Source organism: Euprymna scolopes, chromosome 46 (genome assembly GCF_053919585.1).
Source record: "Euprymna scolopes isolate OS-2025 chromosome 46, ASM5391958v1, whole genome shotgun sequence".
Taxonomy (NCBI): domain Eukaryota; kingdom Metazoa; phylum Mollusca; class Cephalopoda; order Sepiida; family Sepiolidae; genus Euprymna; species Euprymna scolopes.
The window spans coordinates 40,607,706-40,630,609 of record NC_136527.1 but is presented as its reverse complement, the minus strand read 5'-3'; the positions used below and the strand labels follow the sequence as shown (position 1 = coordinate 40,630,609).

Genomic DNA, 22,904 nt, shown 5'->3' with positions numbered 1-22,904 from the left:
TATAAAAAAATAAATAAAAATACGAAAAGAATAATCGGAAATCTATAAATAAATAAATAAAAATACGAAAATGCAGCTTTAAAAACTATCAGTTTCCGCCATTAAACGAATGCAACGAATTAGAGAAAATTTTAAAAAAATTAAACTTGTAATCTGTTCTCTCTCATGTAAATATAAAAATGTTAAATAAAATACTACTAATTTTATCCGTGATATTCACCAAATAGATCGGCTCTATTTCGAAATGATTTCTTTTTTTATTATTTTTCCTCTTCAATTTTGTTTTCTGCGAACTTGCTCTTCCGTTCGTCATCTTGAATGTTAAGTTGAGCTTGTAAAGTCAATCACATTTGAAAAATCGTTTCCTTTATAAAAGCAGATAAAGTTAATCGAAAGCAGATTATAAAACAAAAACGTAAGTATTACTACATGGCTCACATATGTGTATTTTTTTATTTTCATATTTTTTTCATCGGATTATTACCGAATGGTCACTAATCTATCAGATTTTGTTTTCACTACTGACTTAAACATAAAAAAGGTCAATACGTAATTCTTTATGTTATCAGTGGTAGCCAATTATGAATGCGTTTTCACGTACAGAATTGATAACATTTTTCTTGATTTTTGTTCCTTAATTTCCCTGTGTCTTCATAGAAACATGAAAGCGAATAATCCTAATGAAAATGTTGATTTATCGTTTGAAAATATTTCGCTGTCGATTGTTTTTGTTTTCAATATTGACATAAAAAAACTTCTTTATCTTTTAAAAATAAATAAATAAAAATAAAAAATAATAATTTTATAAATTTTCTGTTTTTAAATGTTTCACAAGTCAAAAAAAAATCAGATTTTGTTTTGAAAATGAATAAATATTTTAAAAGTGACGCAGAGAATTAGTTTTCATAACATGAAGAAAGTATTTTTTCGAAAATTGATGTTCACGTTTCTATATAAATTTAATGTAAAATGAGCACCCATTTTCTGGCCACATGGTGATATTTGGGGGAGGGGCTGCCTGAATGCCGTTTTGGTAAATTGTAACTTACTTTCCACCTTAATAGTCATCTTTACCATGACGAATTCTAAAGGTTTTAGGGTATGCTGAAAACGAATACCACATTAAAAATTGCTGCAAACAAGTTGTTGTATGGATATTAAGCTAAGTAATTCTTTATGTTATCAGTGGCGGCCACCAATCATAACATAAGGAATTACATTGTTTAATATTTGAAAACTCGTTACTGTCTTATTAACTAAATTTTTTCTTTCCAAGAATAAGTTTCTTTTTTCTTTTGTTAAATGTCTTAATATGAGGAACGCCCTATGCATGGTAAATATCATCTGATAATTTAAAATTAACATCAGTAGATGAGACTTGATGACTTCCATGCTCGAGTTTATAAACAAGGAAAAATTCATTTCTTTTGTCTTTCTAATAATCTTTTCTTACATAATTCATTTCAAACGCTTCACATACTCTGTCAAAATGGTTAACTGAAATCATTTTCCAAAGTGTCACATATAAAACGAATCCTGAGAAAACAATATTTTTTAAAAACAGAATATAGATCCAACGAATTCCCTCTCACTGGTTCCTTTTCCCCACTTCCAAACTCTGAACCAACTCTAGGCCTTCCTAAGTGGATCCGATTAATGTCTTTGACATCCACAATAGGTGCAAATAGGAGATAACTTGTGTACAAATTATTGGCAATTTTTGATGCCGCGTTATGTGTCAGGACTCTCCAATCCATCAACGACCTTTCCCATTGATGTAGACTCCTTAATATTATATTTTACTGTCTTGGACATCCACAAACGATGATACAGCAGATAATTTGTGTCCAAATTATTTGCAATTTTCGATGTCATGCTATATGTCATGACTCTACAATCCATTAACGGCTGTTGATGTTGACTCCTCCATATTGAGATACCAGTTCCAAACTCTAATAAATATTGAGATATCAGCTTGTTCTGTGGCTCAATCACTATCCAACTCATTAGACTTTCCTCAATCAACGTTGCCCACAGATGTTCCACATGCGCCTTCTGGTGGTTCTTATAAAAAACCAGATCTCCAATCTTAAAATCTACTGACTTTATTTTCTTATTCTTGTTCTCTATCAGTTTTTTCCTAACTTCCTGAATGTTATTCCTTATCAAAGTAAAAGATCGATGCATCTCTTTTAGAGTGATCTCGTGTTGCTCATCACCATAGTATACTCTACAAGGCATTAATATATTATCTAAAGACAAGATCACGGCTCTGTTGTATAGCAAGTAGTATAGTGATAATTTCGTTGTTTCGTTCACATGAAATCTGACAGCTGCCAACATTTGGTTTATGTATAAATCCCATGACAACTGATTGTTCCTGTTTTTTGCTTAACTGTCATGCATCATTCTGTGAAATCTTTCTACTTCTTTCTTTGTTTGGTAATAAAATGACGTCATCACATGATGTATGTTGAGGTCCTTCAACACCTCCATGACTTTTTTAATATTTTCCGGACATTATCTTTTAACAGCTGGGGTGGTTCTCCGAATCTGGGGAGAATTTTATCCAACAACAGATGCACCACCGTTTCTGCCTTCTTATTAGGAACTGCAAAAGCCTCCCGTCAACCTCTATACATATCCATGAAAGTCACTTTCACCTAGTTACCCAAAAGTGTCTTAATAATAATAATAATAATAATAATAATAATAATAATAAAAACATAACATATGACAGCAATAAGTCCTCAACTTTCTATTACAATGAAAACTATTTTGGCTCAAACAAAACGATTTTACGTACTATCTCTTTTGCATATCACTAAGATTATGAGATAAAAAAGTAAATTTGTTTTTAACAAAAATCATATCAGATCATAGATCATTTGAGGCAGAAATTATTTTTTTATAAATCAACAATAATATGACGTCATACCAATGAAAGATCTGACTTGTCTCACTGTAGTTGGAGTCGAGATTTTATCGATTTTGACTTTTTCCAGGTCTGGCTATATACTCTGTTTACTAACTTTGAACCCCAGATACTGTTCTTCTCCTAAAATCTCACACTACATCACTTTCAACCTGAGGTTGTGTTTATGTAAACTGGCTAGTAGTACCCTATCTATGTGATCTAAGTGATTTTCCATCGTATCTTAGAATATTAAAATATCATCCAAATATGGTAATGCATAATCTTTCTGTCCCTGTAGAACTGTGGACATTAATTGCGGAAAGATCCTGGGGCGTTTGCGAGACCAAATGGTATAATGTTAAAGTGAAATAAACCTCAGTTGCAGGTAAATGAAGTTCTTTTCTTTATTGTTCTTATTTAATTTAACCTGAGAGTAACCTGACTTCAGATCTAAGTTTACAAAGTATTTTGTCGACCCAAGTAAGGCTAATATGTCATCAATGGCCGGTAACACTCAGGCAAACTTCTTCATGACTTTATTTAAAACCTTTACATCTATTTTACTACCATCCTTTTTTTTCTACTTACACAATCAGAAAACTCCATGGACTATTCGATCGCTCAATTACATCTGCTTGCATCATTTCACCTAAATTGACGTACATCCTCACCCCATTTTTCTTAAGCCACTTGCAACTTTTATCACATTTGTGTTGAGATTCTCTGCAACAAAGAAATTATGGTAGAAAGACTGACTTTCATTCCCTACTCTTAATCGAGCAAGCCCTTCTACAATTAATGGGGAACCATTAGCTGTTCTTAAACTTTTTTATCACATAGTCCAGGTTCCTATAAGTGCTTTAAAAACACTGCTAATTATTACTAACACCTAAATCGAAGTACATTCTCATCTCCTTTTTCTTAGCAACCCATGGCTTTTATCACATGTGTGTTCAGAGTCTCTGCAAAAAATCAGTCATGACGGAAAGACAAACATTCTATTCCTACTCTTAATCGAGCATTAATTAACCTTCTACAATTAATGGGGACTCATTAGCTATTCCTAAATTTTTATGACATAGTTCAGGTTCCTGTCTAAGTGCTTTAAAACGCTGCTATTTATTACTTTATTCTTAAATTTCTACAATTAGAGCTAAGGGAAGTTATGTGTTAACATCCTGGATATTTGATAGAAACAAAAAGAACTTTTAGAATTTAGAGTGGGGGTTGGTTGCACATGAATTTAATGTAAAATGACTTAGCATTTAAGACCATTCTAGCGTCTTAGGACAGTTGACCAATATAATTTTTATGGGAAAACAATCATTTGCACTTTTCCTTAAGGAAAGATCTTTTTTTACGTTTATATGTAACTTACCGAAAAATAATAACTATTTGTTAAAGCTGACATTAATATATTTTAAAAAAAACAAGTTTTTGTTAAAGCTGAAAAATTGTTCACACATTTTGAATAAATTTGATTTTTTTAAAATTACATTTCACGTCTTTTTCTACCGTTTTTATTTTTTAACTGAGCATCTCCTACAAATATTTAAATATCGATTTCGCATTTTTTATAATTGGGCACATTAGTTTCTATTCAATAATAATTCGCTGCAAACATTGGAAAAAAGACGAAAATTTAAAAAATAGAGAGGTGATACCGCTCATACATGTTAACCTAAAACATAATTCAGTCACATATTCGGTTGTTCAAAACAAAAACACAATATTTAAAATTTTGACCACTAGTCAAAGTTTTTAAATATTTATATGCTTGATAAGAAAATAGCTCTAACTAAACATGTAAGAAAAGTTTTTATAATCAAATTTTTTATTTAAAAAAATCGATCTGGAATAAAAATCAACAACAAAAAACGTCCTTTTACAGTGGCTGTACTATCACTGCTTCTGGTTATTATGCTATTCCTAATGCTACAGTCTACACTCAAAATCAAAACGATTTTTTACGGATATCATGTTTTTTAATTGCTATTTACAAAAACAGAAAACCATATACAATTATTATTTTAACAGATTAAAACAGTAAAAAGATTGTTTTATGATAGTTCAAATAAAATTAAAACAAAAAAGTTCCATACTCATGTTGAAATCTTTTTTACACAACGGAAAAACAAGTGCTCAAATCTATTTCAGACAGGCGAAACTATTGAAAGTGCAATCTTTTCTTGGCTAGATTCTAAATCTCACGAAAATATTCTTCATACCAGCGCAGTACGAGCATTTAGAAATCGGGGGGGGGGTTACAAAATCTTACTGAAAACGCCATTTTATGATGTTAACATTTTTTATCAATTTATTTGCTTAAAATTCTTAAAATATATAATGTACATTATTATTTATAAATTTATTTGTTTAAAACTGTTAAAATATACAATGCACATTTATTAATTTATTTGTTTAAAACTCTTAAAATATATAATGTACGTTATTATTTATAAATTTATTTGTTTAACACTCTTAAAATATATAAGGTGCATTATTATTTATACATTTATTTGTTTAAAACTCTTAAAATATATACTGCACATTATTATTTATAAATTCGTTTGAAAAATGAAAACAGTGGTATATTAACGACTTAAAATGCTTTGGTTTGTAAAATATGACTATTTTATCAGAATCCTATTGGAATGTGTGATTATCCAAAGCATTTTATCGTTCACGTGTATTGCTACTGATAAAAATATCAAAATAAGGTGGAAAGTTTAAGAAAACAATACAACAGAGAGCTAGACATTATATAGTATTCAAGAGTGATTCAATTCTACAGAAACATGTTGTTCATGGAAAGCCACTTATGAAAAACTCATGACTAATAGATTCCATGTAAATGTGGAAAATTATACAAATGTGAGTCATGTCATTCACTACAGTAAGGTTATAAAATCATTGAAAAGCTGTAATATGTGGAGAGATTGAAAAATTAGTTATGGCAGAATATATATGGATGGAAAAGTGAAATCATCTACCATTATGGGATAAAGTAAAAATTATAAATAGAGAATAACAATGAAGAGTAAGCTAGATTATATATTATTTAATACGATAAAGGAACTATTAATAATAATAGATATACATATAGTAATATGTAATAAAAACTGTCTATATATATGTATATATATATATATATATATATTTACATGATATGAAGTAATGAATACTGATAACATCTAGAAACAAAATAGTTCTTCAAATTCATACTAGGATTGTCTGCTAGGACCTGTAATGCTAATATATGTTGCTATGATTAGAGTACTAGGTAAAATTTAGTTGTAGATTACATACTACTGAACGCAAGAAGTTTTTATCCTCAGTGAGATTGAAAATAGAATTAAAAATTACTTAGGAATTTTTACCCAGTCATCGCTACCAAGAGTGTGCTAATCCCATGTACTAATTAAAACGTTCCATTCAGAATTATGTAAAGATTTTTGAGTTCAAGAGAAAGGTTCTCAAGTTAAACAAAATACACCCAAATAAGATCAGAGGTAACATAGAAACGTTGTGAAAATAACACCCAGGTGGAGAACAGTATTCTGAAGAATCAAATAATATGAAGACTCAATCCTCATCTCTAAAATAAAAAAAACGTTATTACTTTCAGTTGGAAAAATAAAAACATTAATTTTGTAAACAAACCTGTGTTGAATAAAAAATACACTCATTTTATTTTTTAATTTAATTAATTAATATATGTTTGGATATTTTTTGATAACTACCAACATAATAAATTGAACTTTACAACATGAAATGTACTTTTTCAAATTTATTTTATACTTTCAGAATTTGCAACAATGAAAAGAAATTCATTAATGGATAAGAAGCACCTTTCTGCATTGTTGATTTAAAAATCGTTTAAAATAATTATGAATTTCTTCATATAAATTTTCCAAAGTTGAAATTTATTAGCGTGCCTATCATCACACACTTCATTACATTCCTATTTTTTGTGGAATCAGAATGCAAGACAAAATGAGATGCAAAGAACATTCTTGTGAAGTATGTGGTTCTTCTTTTGCATGGAAGTCAAGTTTATTGCATCATATGCTAACACATGCGGGAGAGAAACCACATTCTTGTGAGGTATGTGGTTCTTCTTTTGCACAGCGGTCACATTTATTACGTCATATGAAAACACATACGGGAGAGAAACCACATTCTTGTGAATTATGTGGTTCCTCTTTTGCACGCAAGTCAAGTTTATTGCATCATATGCTAACACATACGGGAGAGAAACCACATTCTTGTGAAGTATGTGGTTCTTCTTTTGCACTTAAGTTAACGTTGTTGCGTCATATGAAAACACATACAGGCGAGAAACCATATTTTTGTGAAGTATGTGGTTCTACTTTTGGATGGAAGTCAAGTTTGTTGCATCATATGAAAACACATACGGGGGAGAAACCACATTCTTGTGAGGTATGTGGTTCTTTTTTTGCACAGAGGTCACATTTATTGAGTCATATGAAAACACATACGGGAGAGAAACCACATTCTTGTGAAGTATGTGGTTCTTCTTTTGCATGGAAGTCAAGTTTGTTGAGTCATATGAACACACATACTGGCGAGAAACCATATTCTTGTGAAGTATGTGGTTCTTCTTTTGCACAGAGTTCAGATTTATTGAGTCATATGAAAACACATACGGGAGAGAAACCACATTCTTGTGAAGTATGTGGCTCTTCTTTTGCATGGAAGTCAAATTTGTTGCGTCATTAAAACACATACGGGAGAGAAACCACATTCTTGTGAAGTATGTGGTTCTTCTTTTGCATGGAAGTCAAGTTTGTTGAGTCATATGAAAACACATACGGGGGAGAAACCACATTCTTGTGACGTATGTGGTTCTTCTTTTACACAGAGGTCACATTTATTGAGTCATATGAAAACACATACGAGAGAGAAACCACATTCTTGTGAGGTATGTGGTTCTTCTTTTGCACAGAGGTCACATTTATTGAGTCATATGAAAACACATACGGGAGAGAAACCGCATTCTTGTGATGTATGTGGCTCTTCTTTTGCATGGAAGTCAAGTTTGTTGAGTCATATGAACACACATACTGGCGAGAAACCATATTCTTGTGAAGTATGTGGTTCTTCTTTTGCACAGAGGTCACATTTATTGAGTCATATGAAAACACATACGGGGGAGAAACCACATTCTTGTGAAGTATGTGGTTCTTCTTTTGCACAGAGGTCACATTTATTGAGTCATATGAAAACACATACGGGAGAGAAACCAAATACTTGCGAAGTATGTGGTTCTTCTTTTGCATGGAAGTCAAGTTTGTTGAATCATATGAAAACACATACGGGAGAGAAACCACATTCTTGTGAAGTATGTGGTTCTTCTTTTGCATGGAGGTCACATTTGTTGAGCCATATAAAAACACATACAGGAGAGAAACCACATTCTTGTTAATTATGTGGTTCTTATTTTGCATCCGATTGACATTTGGTGAGGCATATGAAAACACATACAGAGCGTTCCTAACGATGCTTTACTTAACAGAGCAGCTACAGAAATCAAAACAGTAGTTAAAAATACTCCACACATTGTATTTCAAAAATTGGAAAAAATGTGCCAAACAATATTGTGCAAAGTCTTTTCTGGAATTATTATTATTATATTAGTAAGGAATGTTTTATAGACTGGCTTTAAAGAGGATTTCTTCACTATGATCAGGATAGAATTATAATGACTGCTCACAATGAAAGCTTACCACTGCTTTTAATAAGATAGAAAAAAGCTGGAATCTTTGGAAAAAAATTTTTTCAGTAATTATAAGAGCAATTGAATTAGACAAAAGAATTTTAAAAACTGACAAATATATTTGGTTAAATGATTTCTCGGTTGAAATGCATGAGAATTAATTTCTCGATTGAAATATATTAAATTAAAAAAGAGACAAACAACATTCTGGTTCTTTTAATAAAAAGAAAGATTTATTATAGGTAGGAACCCCTTCATTTCTGAGAACTGCAAACGTGAAATAAAGTTAACAAAATGTTCGAATTGATTCTTTTATTAATTTAACTTTTGATTAAGTATTTTATTTTGCATTTTTTATTTTTCCATGTATTCACGTAATTTGGCATGAAAAAAATGTATTTCTTCTTTGAAGATTCTTTCCACATTCAGATTGGAAACTCTTTTCTATCCTCAAATACATGAGATACTTCTTTGCCATATCATGTTACACATTTCTCATATATTTATCTAGGGAAAGTTTTAATCACGCCACCTGCAGCATATTTTTGGTAAACAACAGGTTATTATGAGTTGTACGACTGTAACCCTCACCAAAATTCATAAGAATTAACAAAATTGTTATAGGCGTATGTTCTCAATATATAAGATTAAGAGTATGGTTTTTCTAGTTTTAAACAATTTTCCGTTATGAATATTTTGAGTTAATGAATCCTTGTAAGAACTAACTTGCATTTGAAAATGACGAAAGAAATTAATCACCACTACAAAGTATACAAAAGTACTATGCTAAGTTGTTTGTTTTGAAATCCTCAAATATAGCACTCCGATCCGTACACACAAAAAGAAATTTAATCACCTTAAAAACGTCATGGTCATAATTTTGTGGTGGAATGTGATATATATAGCTTATATGTCGTTAAAACCTTTTGCACAAACAACATACAACAATTTAATTCTATTTTATAATCTACATTTATTCACATGCCTCACAGAGTTGCATATTTTATCATTGGAATCTATCTTTCCGAAAATTGAATAAAGACTGCAATAGAAAAATTACACATTCAAAGGTTTTACCTGCGAGCACATCCTTCTAGGACAGAACAAACACTACATTGAAATAATACCACGAAAGTCTGATTTGTTCATATGCTTTCTATGGCTTAAGTTAGACACAAGGTCAATTCATATTTAGAATTAACCTCTTAGAAATGTCAAATTAATCAATTGCTGAAAATAATCTTTCTACCCTCGCCATACTTCACGCAATAATAATATAAAATTTGTGATTCAAAATAAGTAGATAATGCCTGGGATAATACATTCATGAAACAAAACATATACTTGCCTTTTACCATCACCAATTGCTTATTATAATTATTGCTAATACCTTGAAATAACTTCCACCGTTAAATGCGGGGGGGATTCACATGAATGTTTTTCAGGTTAGTGTGCTCTTCCATATGTTTTTTTGCTGTCTCTTCAAATCCCTCTTTTCGAATCACGTGTTTCATAAACAGCGTGAACGAGGATAAGATGAAGAACTTCATTCAAGTTTCAGAAGCGGTTTTTTTGTGCAACCGGTAGAGAGCAACTACAGTTTCGGTCTTTAATCACACATAAGAGTTAGAGATGACGAAACACGTATCCATGATTATCTAAAAGAATAAAGACAATCGAAATAGAAAGACAAATTCCATTAAAATTTAATAATGTTACAGATGAATTCATATTTTTAATCCTAGTTAATTTTTTAGTTAGCAATGTTTCTTCTCTTAATACAATTACTTATTTCGGTTTTCTAATGTTTCTTCTCTTCTTTCGATTTTCTAATTATTATTTTTATAATCTTATCCAATTTATATTTCGATCTGCACATATAGGTATTGCCAATTTCACACAATTACGTTATCATAGCCTGGGTGGTACTCATGTCCTGGGTTGTACTCTCTGCACTCCCTTCAACTTAACAGTAATTAAGATTATAAAATGCAAACACATCCACTCTCCAAAATAAGGATGCAATACCCGGAAGTAAAGACCATACAATATTATCTAGTACAAGATGAAAACGGCCATTTTACAAAATTAATTAATCCGATTAAAAACTTGTTAATAGAATAAAAGATAAAAATGAAAGTTTTCGGATGGCACAATAATTGTTTGAACGTTTGATAACGGCTCCATATATTTATATATGTTCAAAACACAAGCATGTCCATGTAAAACAAATTAATAACTCGGTGGCGATAAAAAAATAAAAACGGTTCTGTCGACAGAACGAAGATCGGATTTGTTTACAAAGGTCTACCACACCAGCAATATTAGACACAACTTCAATTTATCTAAAAAAAAAAAATCCAGCTCCACAAAACATTGCCCCCCTCACCTGATTCCCCGAAAAGAAATAATATGTTCCAATTACGCACATAACCTTAGCAGTTCTTCAAAACCGGTAGTGATTAAGGTTAAAGGCAATATAAAATAGCAAGCCAGCTATCTTACAGCTGCTGCTGATTTTCTCATGAGTACTCTGTTACACTGCTCCAGAAAAAGTTTTACCTATTGTTTCGATATTTTGTAAAATTAAAACATAAAAATACATATATATGCATACATATAAAATATATAAGCTTAATAGAATCTTATATAGAAATAAATATTTTATTTTACATAATTCTTATTGTTTTAATTTGTAAGAAAAGATCATTTTCAACTTGACATCTTGTGTATTAGTGAAGTATATTTTTTCAATTGAATGCAATGCTAGTTTCTTTAGGAACTCATTGTGTTCCTTCGAATTTTTAAAATTCTTTTCAAGCTTTAAAAATAGTCTTTTTATCTGATGTAGTAGTGAAATTTCAAGAATATTTTCATCAGTTTTGTAATTTCACTATAATAGACATGAGGGGAAAACGAATGTACACATATCAAAAGTAATAGCAGAGGCATTAGAAAACTGCGTCCAGTTTATAGAGGAATGGAACCGCAAATGGATAAAAAACAGGTAATGCTACTAAGACTAAGCTTCGTTCCTTTAACAATCATAAAAAAACTATAAACTATTACCATAACAAAAAACATATTACCTGACAACCCATTTATTCAAACTTTTCGGCCTAACATTTCCCACATATCCTTTATCTCTATCATGCAGAGTATTGTTGTCACATCTAAGCTGATAAATCTACCGCTAGTCTTTACCTATTAGACATGATCCAAAAAGAGTTTCAAATCTAATAGAATCTGCACTATCTGCCATGCTCCAGCCCCTGTCACATCGCCGGAATGTTGCATCTGTTTGCCAATTTTGTAACTTCTTTAATTGAATGTGCTCTGGTGAAATAGCACTTGTGAACCCTCGATGTACAAAATCCTGAATGATGCGAAAGCAGAAAAATACCAACCCTTCAATGTTGAAGCCTCCAGGTGCCGACAATCCTTATATTGTAGTAGAATTCCCCTTGACTTTTGAACCCGCTTCCCATGATTCCTAATTCCCTGGGTGTAATGATATGCAGAAGTTTAAATGTAATGTGAATAGGCATCTCACTGGTAAGCTCTCCACAATCCCATGTTAGATATGATTCCAATTAGTAGCACCTTACGTCCAAGTAGCAATACGCCATGTTTGGTCTCATTTTACAGGAATTCTTCCTTTCTTATGTGCCCATTTTTAATTAAAAAACTTTCTGAAAATAAAACTTTCTAAGAAATAATAAACCTTTTTTTTTAAATAAAAATAGATGAATTGAATAGAACAGGATAGTGAATAGATGTGAGGGAGAGAGGGAGTGATGTGAAAGCGAGAATGATGAAATGATGTAACCGTGATAGAGTAGGGAAGGAATAATATAGAAAGAAGGGGAGTGGGGGAGGGGGTTAGGGTCAGGGTTGGGGAAGAGTAAAAATAATAGAAAGAAGTGGAGAGTGGGAGAGAGTAATATGGTGAATAAGAGAGGAGAGGGGAGGTTGGCGGAAAGGATGAGAGAGAGAGAGAGAGAAAAAGAAAAAAATAAATAGAAAAATAGGGAGAAGAAAGAAGAGAATATATATTTCTGTAGAAATATATTTCTTATAATCTATACCAATCCTTATTTAAGAAGCTCAATGTAATTATAGAGCAATATAGAGAATAAAAAACAAAAAAATTATACTCCAAAATTCATGATGTTGGCCAACTTATAATTTATTCCTTCAATTCAGTTGACTTATCAATTCTTGACAGTATCTGTTTCGTAGCGCAAAATCAATCACTTTATTATATCAATCAGTGAATCTATTATGCCCTTAACTCATCAGAAGTTCTATTTAAAAATTAGTAAATTTATACATTCTAACTTGTGTATTCATACTTATAAAAATAACATTAATAAATTATAAACTATGTTACATGTTTGTATGTACGAAACTAAACTAAGCTTAAAACGATTGATCATTACGATTATTATAATTAATCAAATGATTTGAATTGAAAACCAGACATCATTCAATTTTCTTGACTATTATAATCAAGCTTTCAAAAATCATACAATTCCAAGCCTATGCTTACGTTAAGTTAAGTTTAAAAATTATCTGAAACCTCCTTTTAATCGTAATTGTAAATAATAAAATTTATTTGAATTAAAGTGAGGCAGAGTTACTTCCCTTGGAACAAAACTTACGAGATATTAAGTTTACTTATATTTATTTTTTCCTCTTTAATTTCATTTTTTCTTCTCCTTTAACGTTCATATTATAAACATTTTGTAACCCATAGTCATCCATATTAAACTAATAATTAATTTAATATAGTTTTAATGTCTTTCACTTAATATTATTAAAAAAGATTTACTTGGTTTATATTATAAATTAATTCACTAATCTGTCCAATATAAAATTTAAGTATTAAAAATTATTTCAATCGATAGTCATAAGTTGTACTTCATTTCTGCTAATGGTGAATTGTAAAATAATTGGTTACTTACATTCATTGATATAATAATTTAGTGATTAATTTTGCGCTACGAAACAGATACTGTCATGAATTGTATAAGTCAACTGAATTAAAGGAATAGCTTATAAGATGGTCAATATCATGCATGTTGGAATACAATTTTTACTTATTTATTGTGTGTGTGTGTGTGTGTCTCTCTCTCTCTCTCTCTCTCTCTCTCTCTATATATATATATATATATATATATATATATATATATATATATATATATATATATATATATATATATATATATATATAATGTTCAGTGGCGGCTCGTGCCTGGAGCTGTGGAACTGCAGCAGTGCAGCACCCCCAATCATTTCTACTCAATATTATCGATACACGGTAAAAATAATACGTTTATTTTTTCCTTTCTATGTGATAATATATCATATTAATAATATATATATATATATATATATATATATATATATATATATATATATATATATATATATATATATATATAATCCTGAAGCTTAATGTCGATAACTGTCCCCATATTCATATAAGTATAAAAGTAAAACTTTGCTTGGAGCTGCCAAATTCACAGTTACACATTCTTAGCGAAGTTCGCTTATACGCATGCCCGCTTCAGACGGCGAATGAAAGCTAAATTGGAACTGTCATTTTAGCAGTTCCAAACGCTCGTGAAAACAAGTGTTTGCATGTTTTCGCTTATATTATTATTTTTTTAAAAGGCTTGTTTACAAATGTTTTTTTTATATTATTATTAAAAAGTTTAAAGTGTTCTTGTAAATAAATATCCACCTTAAAAAAATTCTCACACTTTTAAATGCGATTTAAGCAGACAAAAATATACAATATGCGAAACTTTTTTTTTTATTAAAAGTGTTCGGGCTTTTTACCCGTAAAGCTACCAACGTAACTAATGTTATTTTTCACGTACGGCTTATTTTCTTTGTGTTTTTATGTAGTTTGAAATCTATTCATTTTGTGGTAGTTGAACTTTACAGAATAAAAAATATTTACATTTTTTTCTATAGAAAAGCGAAGAAAAGTTTATTTTTTAAAATACATTTTAATTAAAAAACGTTTTTTGATGTTGCTCATAGTACAAACATGTAAAAATTTTTATTCTATATTTTATTTACAAAGTAAGTTTAGTTATAAACACATTTTTAAATTTTAAATAAAACTGTTATCCAATAAAATCATTTTTAAATGGTAAACTCCTAACTTTACCATCGTGTGCAAGCAAGTAAATTTCAAAGATTTTGTTTTTATGAAAAAAAAAATTATTAAAAAATTGTAAATAAAATGTATTTAAAAAAATGTTTTTCGTTTGTTTGCCTGCGGAAAAGCCCATACAATTTATTTAATCTGTAAAGTTTAAAAGAAATATATTTGTATATTTTTTTTATTACTCTGTAAAGTGTACACAATTTAAAATAGTATTTTTTTATTAAAATGTTTTTGCGTATTATCCCTTTTTTGACGGCTTATAATGGCAAAGTTAAAAAATATTTGTATTAAAAAAAGACAATTTTAATGGCAAGCTTATTTTGTTATACGCCTATTTTTAATTAACAACAAGCGTTTTATAAATAAAAATGCTTTTAAATAGTAAAACTATTTTCGTTAATAAAAATCTGTTATCTAAAAGTTATAAAAGTACGATTCAACTCAGTTAGAACCCGGTTCAGTTGAATCGCAAAAACAGGATCACGTAAACATTGTATTCTCCTACCCTAATTAATATTCTACTAATAGACTGCCTAGTACTTACCTTTCCCAACACAATTGATATAAAAGAATTTAACCATGGCCTCCTTGCATCCCCAAGAAATAACTTCTGTGACGGTAAGTGAACTTCAACAGATTGAGTTTTCACAGCTGCCTCTCCATGATAAAGTTGAAATTAAGAAAAGAGGCCGTTCAACGCCTGATATTCAAATATCTCAGCCAGGCATTAGCAACAACAAAGTGCATATTCGTAGCTTTAATTCTGACTGGTACCAACGGAATAGTTGGCTTTGCGGCTGTGAACTAAAAAAGGCATTGTTCTGCTTTCCTTGTTTGTTGTTTGGGGGTGATGTAACGTGGACAAAAGATGGTTTCAGAACTATTAGCAAAATGAAAGATAGAACTGAAAAGCATGAGAAGTCAAAGGAGCACGTTGACAATGTAGTTTCCCTATCAATTTTGGGGACCGTAAATATTAAAGAAAAACTTAGTGAGGCCTACAGACTTTCAACCAATCATCATAACATGAATGTTAAGAAGAACCGTGAAATTTTATCTAAAATAATAGATTGTATTTTCTTTTGTGGGAACTTTCAAACTCCCTTACGAGGACATGATGTAAAAGATGATTCAGTAAATGCAGGTGTATTTAGAGGATTAGTAAATTTTGCATCTAAATTAGATCCAGATTTAAAGAATCACTTAGAAACCAGTAGTGCCTTCAAAGGTGTTTCCAAGACCATTCAGAATGACATACTTGACTGTCTTTTACAAATATACCGTGATGAAATAAGGGCAGAAATTAGCAAAGCTTCCTTTGTAGCTGTCATGGCTGACGATACAACAGATGTGTCTGAACATACACAAATGATCATTGTTTTACGGTACGTCTTGGATGAAAAAAAATACTTGAAAGCTTTTGGGGATTCTTTATTCCAGAAAACCAAACCGCTGATGGAATATCAAAATATATTCTACAACAATTGGATATAATCCGTCAAGGGAATCGCCAAAAACTGATAGCTCAGACATTTGATGGTGCAAATGTCATGAAAGACAAAAAAGCTGGTGTTCAGGCGAAAATAAAAACAGTTTATAGTAATGCACATTTCACTCACTGTTATGCGCATCAACATAATTTAATAATGAGGAATGCAGCAAGCATTATACGAAATGCTAGAATATTTATCTCTAACATTTTGGCTATTCCGACCTTCTTTTCTAGATCACCACAGCATCTGTCCATTCTCAAGAAGCATCTGGATGTAAGCATTCCACGTCCATCCGCCACGAGGTGGAACTTTAACATACGGACCATAAATAGAGTTTATGAAAATGTTCAAGCATTAAAAAAATGTCTCACTGAAATTCAGTCAACATCATATGTAGATGAAACCGTTGCAGAAGCGACAGGAATTCTGAAATATTTGAACGATGAAAATTTCATATTTTGGTTAGAGCTATTTCATCAAATTATGTCTCATGTTGAAATTATTTATAATCAAATGCAATCTCGGGAAATTAGCATATATAAAGTCAATGAATACATAGCAAATTTCAAAACTGCTATTTTAGAGATAAGAAACTCCAAATACTGTGAAAATCCTTCACAAACACTCAAGGCCGAAGCTAAAGAACTGTGTGACTATATATCTGTTGATATAACGGACGGATATTCTTCAACTAAACATTTAATAAATTGTTTAACAAGAAAAGCTTTGCTAGTTTTAAGAAAGAACTACCTACAGACGAGATATCCTTGACAACTGAAGCATATCCCATGATTGACAAACAAAAGCTTGAAACTGAGTTAGAAATATTTTATAGTAGGTCAGATATCCATGAGTATTGCAAAGTAATTGATCTCCTGAAATTTATTTTGGAAAACAATTTAAAAGATGTTCTTAGTGAAATCACAAAACTCATAAAAATTATCTTGACAATTCCCATGACTACATCAGAGGCAGAACGTTGTTTTTCAACTCTGAAAAGAATAAAAACTTTTCTAAGGAGCACCATGGCTTGCGAAAGACTAAATGCACTTGCAGTGCTTTCAATTGAAAAAAAGTTCTTCAGCAGTCATTCAAAAGTTAAGGAGAAAATTATCAATCTTTTCTCACAAATTAAAACAAGAAGAATGGAATTTACTTTCAAATAAATATAATAAGTAAGCTATTCCAAATATTTACATCTATTTAGAATGCCTTTAAGTTATTGTATTTTTATACGTGTGCATACGTATAAATTATGTATATTTTTTATGTTTGTTTTATTTTTACACAATATTAAAATAATACGCATTTTTTTAAACAGCACCCCCACTAATCTTAGACACGAGCCGCCACTGTGTGTGTATATATATATATATATATATATATATATATATATATATATATATATATATATATATATATATATATATATATATATATATATATACAGTCCTGGTCAAAATCATAAGACCACTTAAGAAAGTAAGCGTTTACGCATATTATCGAAGTTTTAATCAAACAAATGGTTGAAACCCTTGCCAAAAGGGAAAATATGATGAAAAAAATGAAATCTGCTTCATTCGAAACCTTAACCCTGATCTAATAATTATTTTCTTAAGTAGTCTTATGATTTTGACCAGGACTGTATATACATAGGAAGGTTAATGGAAAAGGCAGGGTAGTGAAAAAAGAAAAAGGGAGGAAAGAATGTATATATATAATGAGTAAATGGTGAATAAACCTGAAAAAGAGCTCAATACTAATGTAGAGCAAAACATGTTTTTATTACCGTTTTTTGTCTGTTTAGTTACCCATGTTTCAACTACCAGGCTCGAAATAACGATCTGATAGTTTAATCAGTTTACTTGGCAGATTGAATATTTATTATAACGGAGTACGAAAAGTACAAAATACAAATTCAACTCAAAACATCAGTAAAACAACTGTAAATTCATAAAAAAGCGATAACAAAGGTAGAAAGGGATAGGGTTAAATTACAAACAAATGGGCAGAAGAATAAAAAGAGGGGGAGAGAGAAAGAGGAGGGAAAAAGGAAATGAGAGAGTGGTAAGTTATTGAAGGAGAAAGAAAGAAAGAAAGAAAGAAAGAATGAGGCAGACGGTTAAATAGATGAGCGGGGGTTTCACATCATTAGGCCGTTTATCAAGATATGGAATATAAAATGTAGAAAGTAAAAAAATAATCAAATAATAAAAAAAAAATAAAAAAACTGAAATAGAAAATATATTTCTGGTCTCAGAGTCGGAGAGAGAAATTGGTAGAGAAGAAGAAGAAGAAGAAGAAGAAGAAGAAGAGACGTGAAATATAATATATGAGGGTAGTGCATTGAAAGGTAAATACCTGAATTATTTTTTTGGGTGAGGTAGGTGTGTCAGAAGTTTCGTGAAAATAGTGAATAATTCCACCCCATCTTTCCAAGCTTATAACTCCTCGAAAAATGTAATTCAAGCCCTAATTTTTGTTTCAATTAAAGGAGCAAGGACCAAGGTGTCATAAAAAAAACAAACAAAAAAAAACAACGTGGTTATTTTTTTTTTAAGTTTTAAACTTCGGACTTTACAGGTAAATTTCTAAGAAAACAGTACTTTTTTGCTTTAAATTTGAATATATTATTTATTGACCTTTTCTCTTCAATTTGTGATACATAAGACTTTGGTACATAAATAAATTATTTACTTTTTAATAGACATTTAAAAATGGGAGGCGTGAATTATTCGACCCCCTGTCTTTCCAAGCTTATAAATCCTCGAAAAATGTAATTCAAGCCCTAATTACTTTTTCAATTAAAGGAGCAAGGACCAAGGTTCCATAAAAAGAAGAAGAAAAAACAAATAACGTGGTTAAAAAAAAAGGTTTTAAACTTCACACTTTACAGGTAAAATCCTAGAAAACATTACTTTTTTTTTAAATTTGAATATATTATTTATTGACCTTTTCTCTTCAATTTGTGAGTAAATTAATTATTTACTTTTCAGTGAGTAAATTAATTATTTACTTTTTAATAGAAACTTGAAAATGGGGGGGCATGAATTTAAAAAAACGTTTGTCTAAAATATTATATTCGGTTTATTGGAAAGAACATAAAATTTCACACTGACACTGAAAATATCGTAAAAATAGAATCAATAGAAAAATTTTGATAGATTTTTAAAGTTTAAAAATTGAAAAATATTGAGTTCGTAAAATTCATTACTGTTTTTTTTGTTTTTTTAAATATTTCTATTACTTTTAAAACAACTTTAATAGTTTATTTTGGAAGTATAATCCATAAAGAAAATAAATAACCCACTTTTAACAGAGAAATTACGAGATTTTTATATTTTATTTGCCAGTTTCGTGTTAGGGGTGTCAAAAATTCCTACAAAAATTCTGATACATCTACACTACACCTACAGCTACGCCTAGCTGAATTTACTAACCACCCAAATGTTACCTTACGCTACAACAGAATACTGATCACTCTAATTTGGTTTTATAGGGGTATTCGAGGTCGCTGACAACTAACGACCCCCAAACTATTCTGTACTACGTCATCATTCTAAACCAAAAACACGTCGTCGTCATTTTGTGTGTTTACTGTAATTTCTATGGAAAAACATTATCAGCATTAGCACTATAAAATTTATTGTCAGTAACGTTATTTTACTATCGGATTTTCAAATTTACATTTAGATTATATTGATTTAGAAAAATTGATAATTGAATATTTATGTATTTATTAAAAAACTATAAAAAATACTATTAAAAACCCGCCGAATATATGTCAAACTATGTCACGGTAACATATATTGAGCGAGTTTTTAACAGTATTTTATCTGGGTTTTTATTTATAACACCTTTTTCCAAACTTACCGTGTTAAAGAGAGAATCAGACGCCATTTTAATTTTCCAATATATCGGTAAACAATGTATGTTTTTCGAGCTGAATAAACATGTTACATTGAATAAAAACACGAAAAATATATCCAGTCTGATAGAAAAGTAACTTATCTTGCTTTTGATAACATTTATTTGTTATATATTTGTTTTTTGATAACTTTTTCGAATCTATGTGTACAGTAATACAAACCCAAATTCTCTAATTCGTTGCACGTGCAAATTAATAGCGGAAACTGATAGGTGAACATAGTTTTGAAAGCTGCCTGATCGTATTTTTTTTTGTTTGTTTTATAGAAACAGATTTATTTATTAGTGATTTTTTAAATAGATTTCTGATTTTTTAAATTGTGTTTGAAAGATTAAACTATGAAAAATACACGTGAAAAAAAAGTTATAATGAAAAATGTTTTTACGGCGGCTTCAGAAACTGACAAATTCAGCTAAATTTAGAAGTTAAATAAATTTCAAAGATAATTAATAAAGTAAAGTGTTAAAATATTGATACAAAAAAAAAGCTTAATTACCCCCCCCAACCTCCAAAGCGAGAGTTGAGCAAAAGATCAAAACAAGTGACAACAAGTCGCGAATAAATTCTACAGAAGCCAAAAAATGGCAAAAAGTTCATTTTATTTTATTACTAGGGGGGGGGGAGGCTTTTCCCGTTCAGAACATACTATTAAATATAACGTTTTTATTTGTTCAGATTTCCTGTACAGGGTGGCCACAAAGTCACGCACCAAATCAGATCGAGCGTACCGGAAACCGAAATGACCAAATTGTCCATTGGCTTTTTTTTTTTTAACTTTCTTTTTTTGCTTGAACTTTGAGCTTTTCGGATTACTTTGTTATGTTTCATTTTCTTGGTGGATGTTTTTTTGTCAGTTTTTTTTTTGGGGGGGGTGGCAGAGATTATAGTTATAGGTAATTATTAACAACAAAATTGGTGCAAGTCCAGATTAGCACTTATAAACAAAAACGAGTACCTTTTATTTTCATAAATAATAATATTTTAAAAAAATACTCGACGAGAACACGACTGTTTTTGATTTAATAATATTTTTTATTCAAACGTAACAAATAAAAATTTCAATTTTGCTTGAACTTTGCAGTTTTCGGATTATTTTTGATTCTTCTTATTATTTTTTAGCCGGATTTAACAAACAGACAAAACAAAACAAAAACAATTTTGGTGCTTATGCACTTATGTTACCGTTATTTTTATGGTTTAAGTGCCTTCCCGACTGTTTGAATTGTTTCTAATGTTTTTACCTATAACATATACCTATATCATCTCTAACAAGCCCCCACCCCCGAAATATCCACCAAGAAAATAAAACATAACAAAATAATCCGAAAAGCGCAAAGTTCAAGCAAAAAAAAAAACACAACCTTTAAATCATGATTTTCTCTAGTTCAGATGGGTGCAGTAAATAAACTTTTAACTCGAAATGACCCATAATGTACTAATGTACATAACATAAGACACAGAAAAGGAGCATTTATAATGCGTAAACAGCTTTATTTTCTCATATAAACACCGTTTCTGCTTTACAGCGAAAAATCTATTTGTTATGATACTGAGCAAAAGATTCGACTTTTAGGAAGAAAAGCTAGTATTAAAGATGGGGAGGGAGTGTCGGCGCTTTAACTGAAGTTATCTCACGTGGTGTTTCTAAAATTCAAACATTTTTTAAAAAATCCACGATGTCTGCCTTCAACGCGTTCTGATAAAAACGTGTTTTTCCGCTGAATAAAAAAAAAAAAAAAAAAAAAAACTACTTAATGAAATTAAGAGAACTTTTTTTTTTCCGGAGAACTTCGTTCCATAACGGATACATACAATTTAAACTTTTTTTTTCGATATTTTCCTTTTTTTAATGTCTTGGTTAAACTGTGCAAGTACCATATTTTTATAATTATATTATTTTTTGTGAAAATATTGAATGAACATTGCGTACAGTATTGTTTGTGAAATATTAAAAATATTTTCATAATTATATTATTTTTTCATGAAAATATTGAATGAACATTGCTTATCGTAATGTTCGTGAAATATTAACAAATATTTTTATAATTATATTATTTTTTCATGAAAATATTGAATGAACATTGCTTAATGCTTATCGTAATGTTTGTGAAATATTAAAAATATGTTTAAGGTATTTTTTAAACATTAGGTTCACCTCAACAATTCACTTTAAAATTCACTTAATGTTGTATGCACACGCGATAAACAAATCTACTTCTCTGTGACCGACAGTGCCACCTAACGGAAACAAATCCACTTTTTTTTCACAACCGAGAAATTAGTAATATGCATGTGTATAAGCCAAAACAATTACGACTATACTTCCTTGAGTAATTTCATGTTAAGAACGGCTTTCAGAATAGACATCCTCAACCTCCCGATGTAAAGAACGGCTTTCAGAATAGACAACCTTAACCTCCCCATGTTAATCCTCGAAATTCTTAAAGAAATGGATTTTGCAATAAACATTCCATTTGATGGTGAGGGGGGATATTTGCTCCAAATGTAACTGTGATATTCGTTGTCAGCGTACCAACCCGCAAATACTATATTTAAAAAAAAAGTGGGAGTTGGCAGTCGCAGAGAAGTAGACTCATTTATCACACGCATAAATGGAAGCCAGTGAATTATAGTGCATAATA

The 22,904-nt window shown here is 30.2% G+C and overlaps 1 long non-coding RNA gene across 1 annotated transcript; it reads left to right on the top strand.

Annotated features, from left to right (window-relative positions):
- Window positions 1–307: 307 nt before the first annotated feature.
- Window positions 308–8,957, top strand: LOC145270622 (uncharacterized). The gene is made up of 3 exons (XR_013865475.1): window positions 308–415; window positions 3,216–3,302; window positions 6,725–8,957. It is a non-coding gene; the product is annotated as an uncharacterized LOC145270622 (long non-coding RNA).
- Window positions 8,958–22,904: the final 13,947 nt, after the last annotated feature.